This window comes from Eptatretus burgeri, chromosome 16 (genome assembly GCF_056783735.1).
Source record: "Eptatretus burgeri isolate ZD-2024b chromosome 16, Ebu_testis_v1, whole genome shotgun sequence".
Classification (NCBI taxonomy): Eukaryota; Metazoa; Chordata; class Myxini; order Myxiniformes; family Myxinidae; genus Eptatretus; species Eptatretus burgeri.
In genome coordinates, this window is record NC_140976.1 from 47,942,518 (window position 1) to 47,957,277 (window position 14,760).

At 31.5% G+C, this 14,760-nt stretch overlaps 1 long non-coding RNA gene across 1 annotated transcript; it reads left to right on the top strand.

Moving 5' to 3' along the window:
* The first annotated feature begins 295 nt into the window (after positions 1-295).
* LOC147011034 (uncharacterized) lies at positions 296-2,284 on the top strand. Its single transcript, XR_015052433.1, has 2 exons — positions 296-544; positions 642-2,284. It is a non-coding gene; the product is annotated as an uncharacterized LOC147011034 (long non-coding RNA).
* The last annotated feature ends 12,476 nt before the right edge of the window (positions 2,285-14,760 follow it).

The following is a 14,760-nucleotide window of genomic DNA, read 5'->3' on the forward strand; positions in this document are numbered from 1 at the left end:
CATTTCCAGTTCATCTCTGACTCACAAAGAAATCACTAGAAAATTACAGGATGTTATGGTTTTGAAAAATTTCCCAATGAAGGCTTGCCTAGGCTTGCCCAGGGAATTTCCAAGGAAACCACACCCACCAGTCTTTCTCTATAAAAGCTTCAAACCCAGGCTCCATTTTAAACATTTGTTCTTGCTGGCAATGGTGTTCTGTGTGCTTGTCTCAAACTCTCTGTCTTCTATGGAACTAAACCTTCAAGTTGATGAACTGGATTCAAACCTCTTATCTATTGAGGTAAGATTTTTATTTTCCTATTTTCAAACTTTGATTGAAGCATACTCATTTAATAATTAAATAACTTAATTAATACATTATTATTTTCTCTCACAGGAAATTGTATCTGAAAATACTGCTTTTGCTACAACTTGGGGGGAAATTGTTGGCTTGGTTGAAGACCTTGAGTGGGATGACTTTAGTGTTCCTTGGAACTCTCTGTCTTCTATGGAACTAAACCTTCAAGTTGATGAACTGGATTCAAACCTCTTATCTATTGAGGTAAGTTTTTTTATTTTCCTATTTTCAAACTTTGATTGAAGCATACTCATTTAATAATTAAATAACTTAATTAATACATTATTATTTTCTCTCACAGGAAATTGTGTCTGAAATACGAAATGAAAATACTGCTTTTGCTACAACTTGGGGCGAAATTGTTGGCTTGGTTGAAGACCTTATGAGCGACCAAGACCCACAGAAGCAGTTCGTCCTTGATGACCCAACCAAAGAGTTATACCTTGGAGACCAGCAAAATCCTGAAAAAGAGTTTTACAGCAATAGTACTCATTGTGAGTTATCAAGACAATACCCACTGAACAAGTTATACCTTGATGAGCCAGAATACAAGTTTTACCTTGGAGACTCACAAATTTTGAAAAAATCAGTAAATGAGTTCTGCCTTGATGGTTTTAATAACTACCTTGGAGACTCAGGAAAAGGGTTCTGCCAAGATGGTTCTAAATATGGGGCCTACCTTGGAGACTCACAAATTTTGAAAAAAATCAAGAAATGAGTTCTGCCTTGATGGTTTTAATAACTACCTTGGAGACTCAGGAAAAGGGTTCTGCCAAGATGGTTCTAAATATGGGGCCTACCTTGGAGACTCACAAATTTTGAAAAAATCAGTAAATGAGTTCTGCCTTGATGGTTTAAATAACTACCTTGGAGACTCAGGAAAAGGGTTCTGCCAAGATGGTTCTAAATATGGGTCCTACCTTGGGGACTCACAAATTTTGAAAAAATCAGTAAATGAGTTATCCTTAAGAGACTTTGTAAGTTGGTTTTACTTTGAATACTTGAAATGTGGGTTCTGGATTGATAACTCACAATGTGATACATATCTTGGAAACTCAACAGGAATGTGGTTATACCTTGAAGACTTGGAAAGTTGGGTTTATGTTGGACACTTGAAACTTTTTTGGGGGCTTTTATTTATTTATTTATTTATTTATTATTATTATTATTTTATTTATTTATATTTTGGAGACTTTTGGAGTTGCTATCACTCTTTGGGATCTAAACCTATCGATGTAGTTCTTTGTCGGATGGTGCTTGATGGGAGCAAGATCAAGAAAGTTCTGGGAAGAAAGTGCAGGCTTACTCCCTCTTTCTACGTCATCAAACCTGAAAGCCTTAAAAGACAGAATTGGAAGAAGAAAAAAAAAAAAACGTAAAAATATATATATATAGGTGGAAATCTCATTTTGAAAAAGACATTGTGTTGGGCGAGGATTGAGTTGGGGTTGAGATTTTGAATGTGAGGGTTGGGGTTGAGATTTTGAATGTGAGGGTTGGGACACACACACATACACATCAACAAACAAAGTTAAGCCTTGACTATTCAGTTGAGGATTCTGTGTTTGGGGTTCACAGATCTAAGAACGTCCCCCTTGACACACATTATATACTGTTATACACCTCGGACTTGGCCCTCGAGTGTCCACAACGGTGTATAGTAGGAGGGAGTGAATCGCCAACCTATTGCTCCCATTGCACACACACACACAAACAAAAGTTAAGCCTTGACTATTCAGTTGAGGATTCTGTGTTTGGGGGTTCACAGATCTAAGAACGTCACCCTTGACACACATTATATACTGTTATACACCTCGGACTTGGCCCTCGAGTGTCCACAAAGGTGTATTATCTGCTTAGTTTTGTCTTTTGTAATTCCTGTGAATAAAATGAACCTAAAATCTCTTCCCCTTCCAAATCATATATTTTATAAGTCCAAGGAACTGTATCTATTACATCAACAATTTTAAAAAGTTCTTTCGTCCATCGTTCAGTAAAACCCTTTTCAAAATGAGATTTCCACCTATATATTCTTACGATATCACCAACTTTGAACTTAGGTTTTCTGACATTAATCTCTTTTTCATATTTTAATTTTGTAAATGTTTCTGATGGCTTCATATTCGTTGATGTGTGAATCGTGTCATTATACTTATCCACAATATCCTGAATAAAAGATGACCATTGTTGTGAACCGAGTTGTGTGAATTTTTTATATAGTCTCTCTTTTAAGGTACGATTAAAACGTTCAACAACAACTGCCTTCCCTTCATTAAAGGTACTGTATAATGTAATACTGTTATTTTTTAGAAAATTCATAAATGTCTTGTTATAAAACTCTCTACCCTCATCAGTCCACAATTTCTTAGGTTTTCTCTTACTTTTATTAAATATCTGTTGAAAAGCTAACATAAGAGTATTACCTGTTTTGTTTTTTAAAGGGACAACCCACGCATATCTACTCCTCAAATCAATAACGGTTAAAGCATACTTGTACCCCTTATCATTATTGAGTTCAATCAAATCAGCAGACCAGATATAATCAACTTCCTTGGAATAAACTTTCCTTCTCTGAAACTTTGTGAATATTGGTTTATGTAATTCATCAGCTAATTGCTCTTCAGTCTTAATGGCATCATTAGAGCCTATAAGTTTTTTGAATTTCCAAGTCCAAGTTTCAATTTAGCACTAATCATCTTCTTCACGATGAACCTATCAACTTTTTCTCTCAAGGTTGGATTTTGTATCAGAGACAAATTATATAACATTTCTCTATCGGCTTCATGCTTTTCTTCCAACGTTGTGGTATTCCCATAATCAATATCGTGTCTCATGCACACTTCATCAACTCTATTGATTGGTTTACTCCAGGATTTAGGATTGTCTGCCTCATCTAATCTTTTATCTAAGTTTGTGCCTGGACCACAGAAAGAATAACCTGGAAGATGTAATTCCCCTGGTATTCCAGTAGTTGTAAATTTACTTCCTGATAAAAACTTTTGTATATCTCCTCCGAGTTTGTGTTTGGAGATAAATTGATTTTTTTTGAACCACACACCGAACATATACCTTTTTGTATAACCCTGTTATTTTTACTTTTAATATATGAAATATTTTTAGTATTAGTTTTCTTTTTACATTTGAGACAATAACTCATTTATTTATGAGAAAAATTCCTGCAGAGTGCAAAAACCTTTTTAGTTTCCAACATGCACATTTGAATCTTAATTTTTAAAACATAAAGAATCCTTAGAAATGCCTTCACTCTCTCCTCCATTTATTTAAGAAAAAACTTGAATTAAAATCCATATCTTGTCGATGCTAATAGTCTTGTCGAAAGTATTGCAAATAGACTTGTCAATTCTTTGTTTTCCTCCTCGGTGGGTTGAGTTATTTTCTGTAATACCACCAATCTTTTTGAATCTCACTGGTTTGCATATTTTGATATTTATTCATTCTCTCTCTTTCCTCCCTCTCTCTCTTCTCTCTTTCCTCCCTCTCTCTCTTCTCTCTTTCCTCCCTCTCTCTATTCTCTCTTTCCTCCTTCTCTCTCTTCTCCTTTTCCTCCTTCTCTCTCTTCTCCTTTTCCTCCTTCTCTTTCTTCTCCCTCTCTCTCTTCTCTCTTTCCTCCTTCTCTCTCTCTTCCCTCTCTTCTTCAACTCCTTCCTCATCCCTTACTATACTTGAATCGTTTACACCCCATAGAATATTATACATATATTCATCAGGATTTCTTGTTATTCCTGTATCCAAAATAATTTTTTTTACAACAGGATACCAATAAAATTTCTTTTGAATTTCTAAAAGAGCCTTACCTTTTCTTAACCTTATAATTTTTTCATTATTTAACATTCTAATTAAATCTAAAGTTGTCGGTTTATCAACATCAGCATAATGCCAATCTTTTATTGAAAATACCTCATTCTTATGTTGTAGAACATATTTATTAAAATACCGAATACCCTTTTCTTGAAGGTATGCTTGAACACAGAAATGATAATTTTCTTGAAGCCTTCTTGCTGTCATTTATGTATTAGAAATATATGTTAGAATAATATTATGGCACGAAACACCTCCCCATCTTCCCATAGTTAAATCATTTTGTATTTCCTTACTTATTATATATAATCCTGTTTTTCTGTTTTCATGAGATAAACAAGGGCAAAACCATTATTATATTTACCCTTATTAAATTCTTTTATTTGTTGTTTACTAATCGTGGCTCCACAAAACTCATTCTCGATACCAAGTGGATAATATTCTTCCTTACGAGACTGATTTAATTGTTCCAGGTCTTCGAGGTTAATTTTAAATGACCAATTATACCCTAAATCATTCATATCATACCCCCATTGTTCTATTCTCATACAAACGATACGCCCTTCTTTATAAAAATTTATTTTAATTCGAACTGTGAATTCTGTATGACCTGGAGATAATATCAACACTTCTGTATCTTTAGAATACACAGCCGTTTTATTTAAGTATATATATTGTGATAAATCGCTTAATCTCACCAAGTCATTCGCGTCAGTCGGGCTTGGATAATTTTTTAATTTATAAGCATTTTTCATGTTAATATTTTTGTTTATATTATATTTATGTCGTTCAGCCTGTGCCTTTGTGTAATAATTTGATAAATCAATATCCAGTTCTTGAGATACACCAAAGATAGAACCATCTTTACCAACATAAGTCATTTATATTAGATTAAAAATAATATCATAAAATTTTTTATTTTTGTTGAGTTGAAATAACACATATAGACATAATTGACCACAACACTTGGAATTTAATTCTTGGACTTGAAATGTTTGATAAACACCATTCTGTAAGAATTTTATGACTTCAACAGGTGGTGGAAGACCAAAACTATCAAAATAATATTTGTCTTGACTATTAAAAATACAAACCCAATGAGAACCGTTCCCATCATTATCTTCTAAGTTCATAATAATATTCTTTGTATGTTTCGACACATTTGTTAATTCATCTCTCATACAAATAACCACATTATGAATTTTTAATTTCTTACAATATTTGGCAAGTTGTAAATTTGATGTTGTATTCTTTCCAAATTCTTTCAACCACTCATCAATGCTCATTTATTTATTAGAAAGATATAATCCATTACCTCTTTTCGTTAATTTTACACCTGCTTGTGCTATAGAAGAAAGCATATCTCCAACTAACAATCTCGCTTTATCAGGCAGACCTTCAAGTTTTTCAGCAAAATCTACAATTACACCACTTCCACTAATTTGTTTCTCCAACTCTTTGTTATGTCTTTCCAATTCTTTTGAGCCTGGAGTTGAGCCTTCCTTTCGTTGGCAGTTTTGACCGCTGTTGAAATACCACCCGTCAATGCTCCAACCGCACTTAAACCAGCAAATAAAGGAATTAGAAATGGGAGAAATCCTCCACTCGTCTCTCTTATTGAATATTTTTTCAACATTGGTTTTGTCATTTTAATTTTAAGTGAGTCAGTGTCATTCAAGATTTTAACCTGTTCTCTTGTGAGCAAAACATCAATTCTTACTGCTCCTTTTCTCTGAATTGTATTAACGTTAATCGTACAAGGCTTTTGATTTTGAACACAAGATGATAGTTTATGAAGATTGATTTGATTAACATATACCCCAGTTGGTACTTTGCCACTCATTTATTTAACAAAAAATTATGTGAGACTAATCATCACACCATTATCTGTATTAATCTGCAATTCTGTTTCTTCCAAAAGCAAACAATATGTATCAACTTCTTCACTCTCTCCTCTTTCAATGTATAGGGAAGTATCCACTCGATTAGACTTTATAGTTTCTTTTTGAGCGCTCAGGTCAAGCGTATAGATTGTATACAAACTTTTAAATGCTGTCATATCCAAAATAGGTTCTTTATTTCCATTACTTTCACACACCTTTTGGTAAGACTTGTATGCTTCAGCAAAATCATTTTTTCCCAATTAATTTCCAATCTATCTCGTGGATAAAATGTTCCATCTAGAGAAAAGCGAAGTTGTTTCACCTTAGCATTATCACTCAATGCATTATTCTTATCAGTCGCAGTATCACCATCTGGCTTTTTAAAAATCATCCACAGATATCGTGGCTTTCCTTCCAGAACACCCAAATTCCACGTGTAAGTAGTTTGATTGAGTTTAACGTGTTGACATCTTCTTTTGAGGTATGATACACTGAGTGGTTTTGAGTTAAGTCTTCGATTCAACATCTCTTCTGTTTTAAGATTAGGAGTATATTCACTGATATACCAACTCATCTCCTCAATTACAAATTTATTCTGATCACCAAAAGCATTACCAACACCAAAAAGCAATCTATTTTCATTATCATTCCTTTGTAGTTGAAATCTAATTTTAAGACCATACAGAACTTTATCATAATCACAAAATCCAAATATACCTTTAAGAGGAACTGCCACAGTAAAACTATTTTCTGCTTTTGTATCATCATTATACATTCCTTTCCTTTGAATATATCCAGGGTCTGTGTTTGTTCCCGTTGACATATCAGGAATAAAACCTTCGACAGACCCCTTTCCCATTCTATCACTGAATGTATAGAGTGTAAATTTCATCATTTCAGATACAGCAGAGACATAATCAACCGCTTCAACTTCTTGTGTTCCAATATACAATCGCACACTATCAAACATTTTCCAGAAGAAATCATTTACAAGTGTAGCGTTTGTGTTATTCCCAACCTTAGTGAATTTAAATTTACACAACAAGAAACTTTCGGAGAGATTCAAATAGGTTTGTTGATTATTTATTTCAAAACTTTTTGTACCATTTGTATTCCAGTCTGTTCCAGTTATTGCATTTACCTTGAAGTAATCTTCTTTTTTAGTGGAGTTTGAGATAATAATAGTATCATCCAAATCATAGATACTATCAATTGCTTCCATACTTGTATTTATTTAGGAAAAAGATGTTAAAACTTTTGAAACCCTGATCCAAGTATTTGAATTATTTTCTGTCGTTCTTGGGGGACAACTGAGTTTTACCTTTCTTAATTTCTTTTATTGTTTGTAATTTATGAGATTCTTTCTGAGCATCTTTTATACTCTTTACAGCACCTGCTACATTTCCCACAGCAGAAGCAGTTGAACCAATTAGGTCTTTATGTTCAAGAATAGTTGAACCAATATTCATGAGAGTATTAATTATCCCATCTCCTGTAAATTGATGTCCGACACCCTTTAGTCTCTTAGGTTTATAGTATCTTCTACCAAGATACATACCTTCACCCTTGTAGTACGGGAAAGGAACATCCCATCCCCTGTAATTATTTTATATTTTCCCAACTCGTGCTTCCTCACAATAACCATCGTATTTATTTATTGAAAAACTTCACGTAGGTGAATTCTGATGGATATAACTTCTCCATTAAAAGAGATCACACGATTATCTTGGTCGGTTATCCTAAAATTTACTCTGTGTATGGTTTTTCCTGACACAGGTAGATAAACCAAATTTTTAGGCTCCATATTGAATTTATAACCAATTGGGGTTGAGTATGCGCTGAATGAAAATATTGTATTTGTTTTTAATCCATCATTATAAGCACCATCAATCAAATCACAGTGAATTAACACCGAATTTATTCCTGAGGATATTTGAATGACATTATCACTGTAAAACGTCCCATTAGTTTCAATCTTTTTGAGGAGAAACCTAATAACTCTCTAAATGAATTATCAATTGTGAAATCAACCTTGTAGTTATTTTTAACTTTAATCGTTGATTTTGAAGTATGTTTTTGAATGTTTATAATAATATTTTTTGGTTCATCACCCTGTTCTTTCATAAGGCGAGCAATTTCGGAATATATTTGAGAAATCTCGTATGCTCCGAATTGAGACTGTTATCGTTTTGTATCCACTTCCCGGATTATAACTAAACTTGTCATTTTTCTCGGTTATATTAAATAAGGTATTATAAGTCTCCATGGACAATAAAGATGCCTCATATTCTTTTGTTGTGTCAAGTTGTAGTGGGTATGGGAATGAAGATGTGTGGTCGCTTGTTGTGAAATTAAAACTCAGGATTGTGCTTCTCATCTTATTTAATATGAGTTAAAATGTCTTTATATTGAGATTTATTAATTATTTTCATGTTCATCAACTGGTCTAAAATGGCTGATGCTTCATTAAAACAATTGTTATTTCCAACCTTCTTACTGCCGAACAACAATAACAGTCTATTAACTAATTGCGATGGGTCATTTGGAAGAAAACTAATACCTGAACCAAGGATACTTAAAGCCTGAATAATGTGTTTCTCCTTCTCATTCTTCCTACTTTTACCAGAAAGAATAACCTTATAATTTAGAGTGTTCAGCAAATCAATATATACTCTATCATCATTATTTTCCATATCCAATGGTTTATCAATATACTTTGATTCATCCCTCACAGTTGAACCTTGCCTTCCATCTTTTGTGAGAAGAAACATTAATCTCGGAGTTAGTTTAACAGGGAGTTGAGCAGAACTTAAGAACCTTAATTCATCATTAAATATCAATACCTTTTCTTGAACAAGATGAAATATTGCTGGTTGTTCTGTTGGAATGAGTCCTGCTTTGGTTTTTGAATCCGCTGAATATTCATTGTTTTGAACAGCATTCACAATATAATCAGGGGTTGATTAATCTCTTCCAGTTGTTGAAATAAACCTTCATCATCATATTCTAATTCTCCTAAATGCTCTAATTCTTCCTCCGTCATTTGACTGAAATCTTTTAACATTTGAAGCTTTCTAGGAGTATATTCTACTGTGGGAACTGTGGAAACATCTTTCATTTTTCTTGGGAAGTTTTTAAAAGTGGTTTAAAAAATTTCTCTTGTTTTTCAAATGCTTCTTCGCCCGTTAGTTTCTGTCTGCGTTTCTTCTTTATGTCTTCCTGTTGTTTTACAACTTTTGAAACCAACTCTTGATGTTCCTTAAATCTTCTTGCTCTTTCTTTTGTATCCATTTATTTATTGTAAAATATCATTTAATGAATTGTAAAGATCAACAGGGAAATTTTCCTTTTCTTCATCATTCAAGTAGATGTGTTCAAATAAATCCTTTTCTTTAAATATTTCATCAAATTCTTTATTAACATTAATGCGAGTTGTAATTTCTTCTTCACTAATCCTTGCATCTCTGCTTTTCATACGTTTGTGTTGAGTTTCTTCATCAACATCAAAACCGAATGATAAAATCTTCACTCCGCTCAGATATTTAATAATTTGTCTCGTTCCTTCTGGATTAGTTTCTAATATCCCAACACCACCAGATTTTAGTTTCTTTAACTCACTCTTACAATGTGAATATTTTGTTGTACCAAGAGAAACCTCCTCAAATATTTGTCCTTCATTCCTCAATCGCATATGTTCCTCCACTGAAATATAGTGATAATCTTCACCTTTTACTTCTCCAGGTCTTATTACTCTAGTTGTTGTTGATACAATGCGTATCACGGGGTGTTTTTAAGTAAATTTACAATATTCTCATTTGTACTACACAAGAACCTTGATTTATGAAAGTTTTTTCCAGAAGCAGATTTACCCACAAGATTTATAATAATAGTTGTCATTTATATATGTAATTGTTTATAAAACAAAAAATATATCCCTTAATATCTCATCTTGTTTCACAACAATATATTTATATTTTTCAGTCGTGTGCTTCATATAATCCTCAAATTTCTTTTTACTACATAATGTAGAACAATTATCTCTCCAAAAATTATTGATATCTATTGAATTTAACTTGAATAAAATAAAAGTATTAGCATTGTTTCTGATGGAGCAACCAGGAAGATGAAAGTACGATTGACTAAGATAAATACAATTACAAGAAGAATGTCTCTCTCTTGTGTAGTAGCTGTCCATTACCGTTTGGTTTCTCTCATTAACACAATCATCAAAGATAACGAAGTTCTTTTTGATTTATCCAAATCTTGGGAGACGTATATCATCCGTATTATCACTAAGAATACAAGTTATAAGATTTGATTTCTTTTTACATCTCTGTGTATCACAAAATAGTTGAATTATATCTTCAATGTTATAATCATTTAGGTTTTTTGACGTTTAAATAAACCTATTATATCTTCTTTTTGAAGACCAGCATTAAAACCTTGTGAGAGTAGTTGATACTCTGGTTGAAAACTCGACTTTGTGAAAATTATTAAATTATCATAATCTAAAAAGTTGGGAGTGAGGAGCATTTTTAAAAGTAAGCAGGTTTTCCACATCCACTTGAACCAACTATGAGACATCTTAATGAATTTGGGAGATTTTTATGGTTGTTAAATTTTATCTTATTTTCCCAAATAGGTAAAAAATCATTCATTTATATATTTGAAAAACAGGTTATTTAATTTATTATTGGCTTTTTAGAAACTCTATATTTTATCCTAAGTTCAGGTTTAATTTCAAGATAATCCATTATTTTATTTATACAATATCTTGTGTTGATATTTCCCTGAAAATTACATCCATGAATAATATACAACAACAATCCTTTGAACATTTCTCTTATACGTTCAGTTTCTTCCCTTGTAAGGAAAGGTGTGTTATCATCCTCATACTTTACATTCATTTCTCTAATCAATCTTGTAAAGTAATTCATTTTTGGTGTAAATCTAAAAGAATTATTTTCCTTTTTATATTTTTTTATCATTAATTAGAAGATAATCACAGAATATACATTGTTTATAGGCTTTTGACTCTGTGTTTAATCCCCGTCTTTCACCAAGGACAATTCTCAAATTTGTCATATGGAGAATCAGGAAAGTCTAGCATATTTATAAAGTAAAACTTTACTTAAACTGAAATTCATCTATACTTTCAGTTGTATATTACCATCGATATCGATATACTTTTTCATTATCAGATTCAACGACAACATTTTTTATATTAAAGGTAATTTTAAAATTATCGTTAACTACTATTGAGCAATGTCATTTCACCTGATATATTAACATCCTTTATTTCATCAAGATTTACATCTTTAGGGTTGTTGAAAAAAATACAAATTTCTCCTTGCATATTACAGATGGTCTTATCTTTTCTTTCTAAAGCTTCATCCATAAGGTTTTTGTTCTTTGATACTTTTTCTTGTTTCATTGCTTTTTCTAGTTTTGAATATATTACTAGAAGGAGAGGAGAAACTTTTGTTAGAGATACTTTAATTGATGTTCTACCAGGTATACTAAAAGCCCTTCCACTGAAGGAAATTGAAGAACTCATATTATTTACCATAATAGTTTTTATCCAATAGTTGTTATATTTATCTTTGTTCAATTTTACATCCTTGACATATTTCTCAGTATCTTTAACAGATGAAGAGATTGATTGAAACTTGTCTTTTGTGTCTTGAAACATTGTATTTATTAAGTGAAAAAGTTGGAGGATAAAATGTTTTTAAGCACAGATTCACCTATAAATTAAACGAAATTTTCATCAAGAAAATTTTAGTTCAAGCAAAGTTTTATTCTATAAATATGGTGAATACAACGTACTGCGATGTTTGTAATCACGAATATAAACATTATAGAAAACACCTCCGAACCAACAAACACACATTTAATCTATTTCATCAAATATCTCCTCTTGAGTTGGAAAGAAAACATTGTGATATCTGTTCAAAGGATGTTTTGAAGAGTAGTTATAATCAACATCTTCAATCACAAAAACACAAGAAAAATGAGTTTAAAGTAAAGGGAGACTATTATATTAAAAACACTGATGAGGCATTTAAAGGGCATATAAAAATAAGGATTTTTCAATTTGGAGAACCCGGTCCATCATCAATAGCTGAATCAATTGAAATAGTGAAACCCGATGTTGAAAAATTTATTAAAAGACATTAAAAGAAATAAAAACTTTAAAGTTTTATATGGGAGTGAAAATGAATATGAAAAGACAAGATGAAGAACAAACTCCTTATATGAGAACAGATCTTCATTTTATAACATCATTTCAAGATTTTTTGAATAGTGGGGTTTATGAAGAACTATCAAGACAAGAGGAGGATGTTGATAATACAGTGGTAGGAAGTGGATTCAATATTAAAAAAATCATCTTTTTAGATATACACATTCTAAAATCAAACCCTCTTAAAGCTTCTTCTTATATTGAATTACCAAAAGAAATAAAACTAAAGAAGGCAGTTGTTAATATTAAGAACAATGATAATAAATGTTTTCTCTGGTCTGTTCTTGCTCACTTACATCCACCAAAATGTAATTCAGAAAGAGTAAAACAATATATGAAATATGAGAATACCTTGGACATTAAAGATTTTAAATTCCCAATGCCACTAACAGATATTCCTAAATTTGAGAAAAAGAATAATCTTTCTATTAATGTATATGGATTAACGGATACAAACAAAGTTCAAATATTAAAAATTTCAAACAACTATAAAAATGAAGAAACACACATTGACCTTTTATATTTTAGTGTTGGAAAGAATTCACATTACACATACATCAATAATTTATCAAGATTAATCTCTTCTCAGGTATTCAGAACAGCAAACAAAATATATCCTTGTAAGCGATGTCTTAATTCATTTCATACAAAGAACGATTAGAACAACATTCAAAATATTGTAGTAATCATAAATCAGCTGTAATTACAATGCCTAAACCTGGTGAAAAGATTTATTTTGAAGATTATAATAAATCTATCATGCACCCATTTGTGATATACGCTGATTTTGAATGTATCCTTAAAAAGATAAATACTGCTTCTCCTAATCCAAAAGAACCATATACAAATAAATATCAAAAACATATTCCTTGTGGTTTTTGTTATTATATCAAATCATCTGTTGGAGAAAAGTATAACAAACTTGAACATTATCGTGGAAAAAATGCTTCACAAGAGTTTGTAAAACGATTAGAAAAGGATTGTATAAGACTCACTAAATTAATGAAAGAAACAAATGAACCGATGAAATTAACCAAAGAAGAAAAATTAGAATTTAGAATGAACAATATCTGTCATATTTGTGAGGGGAAATTAAGGAGTTTAAAGTTAGAGACCATTGTCATCTTACTGGTAAATATAGAGGTCCCGCTCATTCCTGTTGTAATCTTAATTATAAATTACCTTCTTTTATTCCAGTCTTTCTTCACAACAGCGCCAACTATGATACACATCTATTTATAAATGAACTTTCAAAAACACCAGGGAATATTTCTGCTATAACAAACACAAGTCAAAAGTATATTTCATTTTCAAAAATGATATTCACAAAACCTATAACTCGTATTAGGTTTTTAGATTCTTACAAGTTTATGGGAACACCACTAGCCTACCTCGCATCAAATCTAAGCTCCACGGACTCTTTTCCAAATCTTAATTCATTCTTTCCAAAGAGGAAATTCTCACTAAAGAGGAAATTCAGATTAAAGATGAAATTCTGATTAAAGAAGGAATTCTTACGAGAGAGGAAATTCAAACAAGGAATGAAATTCAAAGTAAAGAGAAAATTCTTACAAGTAAGGGAATTTATCCTTATGATTATATGGATTCATTTATGAGATTTAAAGAAACACAACTTCCTTCAAATAAAGTTTCTATAATAACCTTTATGAAGAAGAGATAAGTGATAAGGAATATAAACACGCACAAGAAATATGGAAAATATTTAAGATAAAGAACCTTGGAGAATATCATGATTTATATCTAAAAACAGATGTTTTATTGTTAGCTGATGTGTTTGAAGCTTTTAGATCACTCTGTCATAATAAAAATTGTTATGGGTTAGATCCTGCCCACTATTTCACAGCTCCTGGTTTAGCTTGGAGTGCAATGTTGAAAATGACAAAACAAGATATAGATTTAATCAGTGATGTGGATATGCTTTTGATGATTGAGAAGTCCAAGAGAGGTGGAATATCACAAGTATGTTCAAAAAGATATGCTAAAGCAAATAATAAATATCTCCCAAATTATGATAGTGAAAAAGATAGTAATTATTTGATGTATTTTGATGCTAATAATTTGTATGGATGGGCAATGTCTCAATCTCTACCTTATGGTAAATTAGAGTGGGTGGAAGAAAAGGATTATGAAAAGGCTTTGATGAATATTGTTATTTCTTCTCAAGAGGAATTGAATGAGGAAGAAGAAGGTTATTATTTTGAAGTTGATTTGAGGTACCCGAGTGATCTTCATAATAAACATAAAGATCTTCCTTTTGCATGTGAGAAAGAAACTCCAAAGAAAGAATGGTTAAGTGATTATCATAAAAGTTTTAATATTAAAGGTAAATCAACAGAAAAGTTATTAACAACATTCTATGATAAAGAGGGATATGTTTTGCATCAGAGAAGCTTAAAACAGTTTTTGAGAGAAGGATTGAGAGTAGCTAAAATTCATAGAGTTTTAAAATTTAA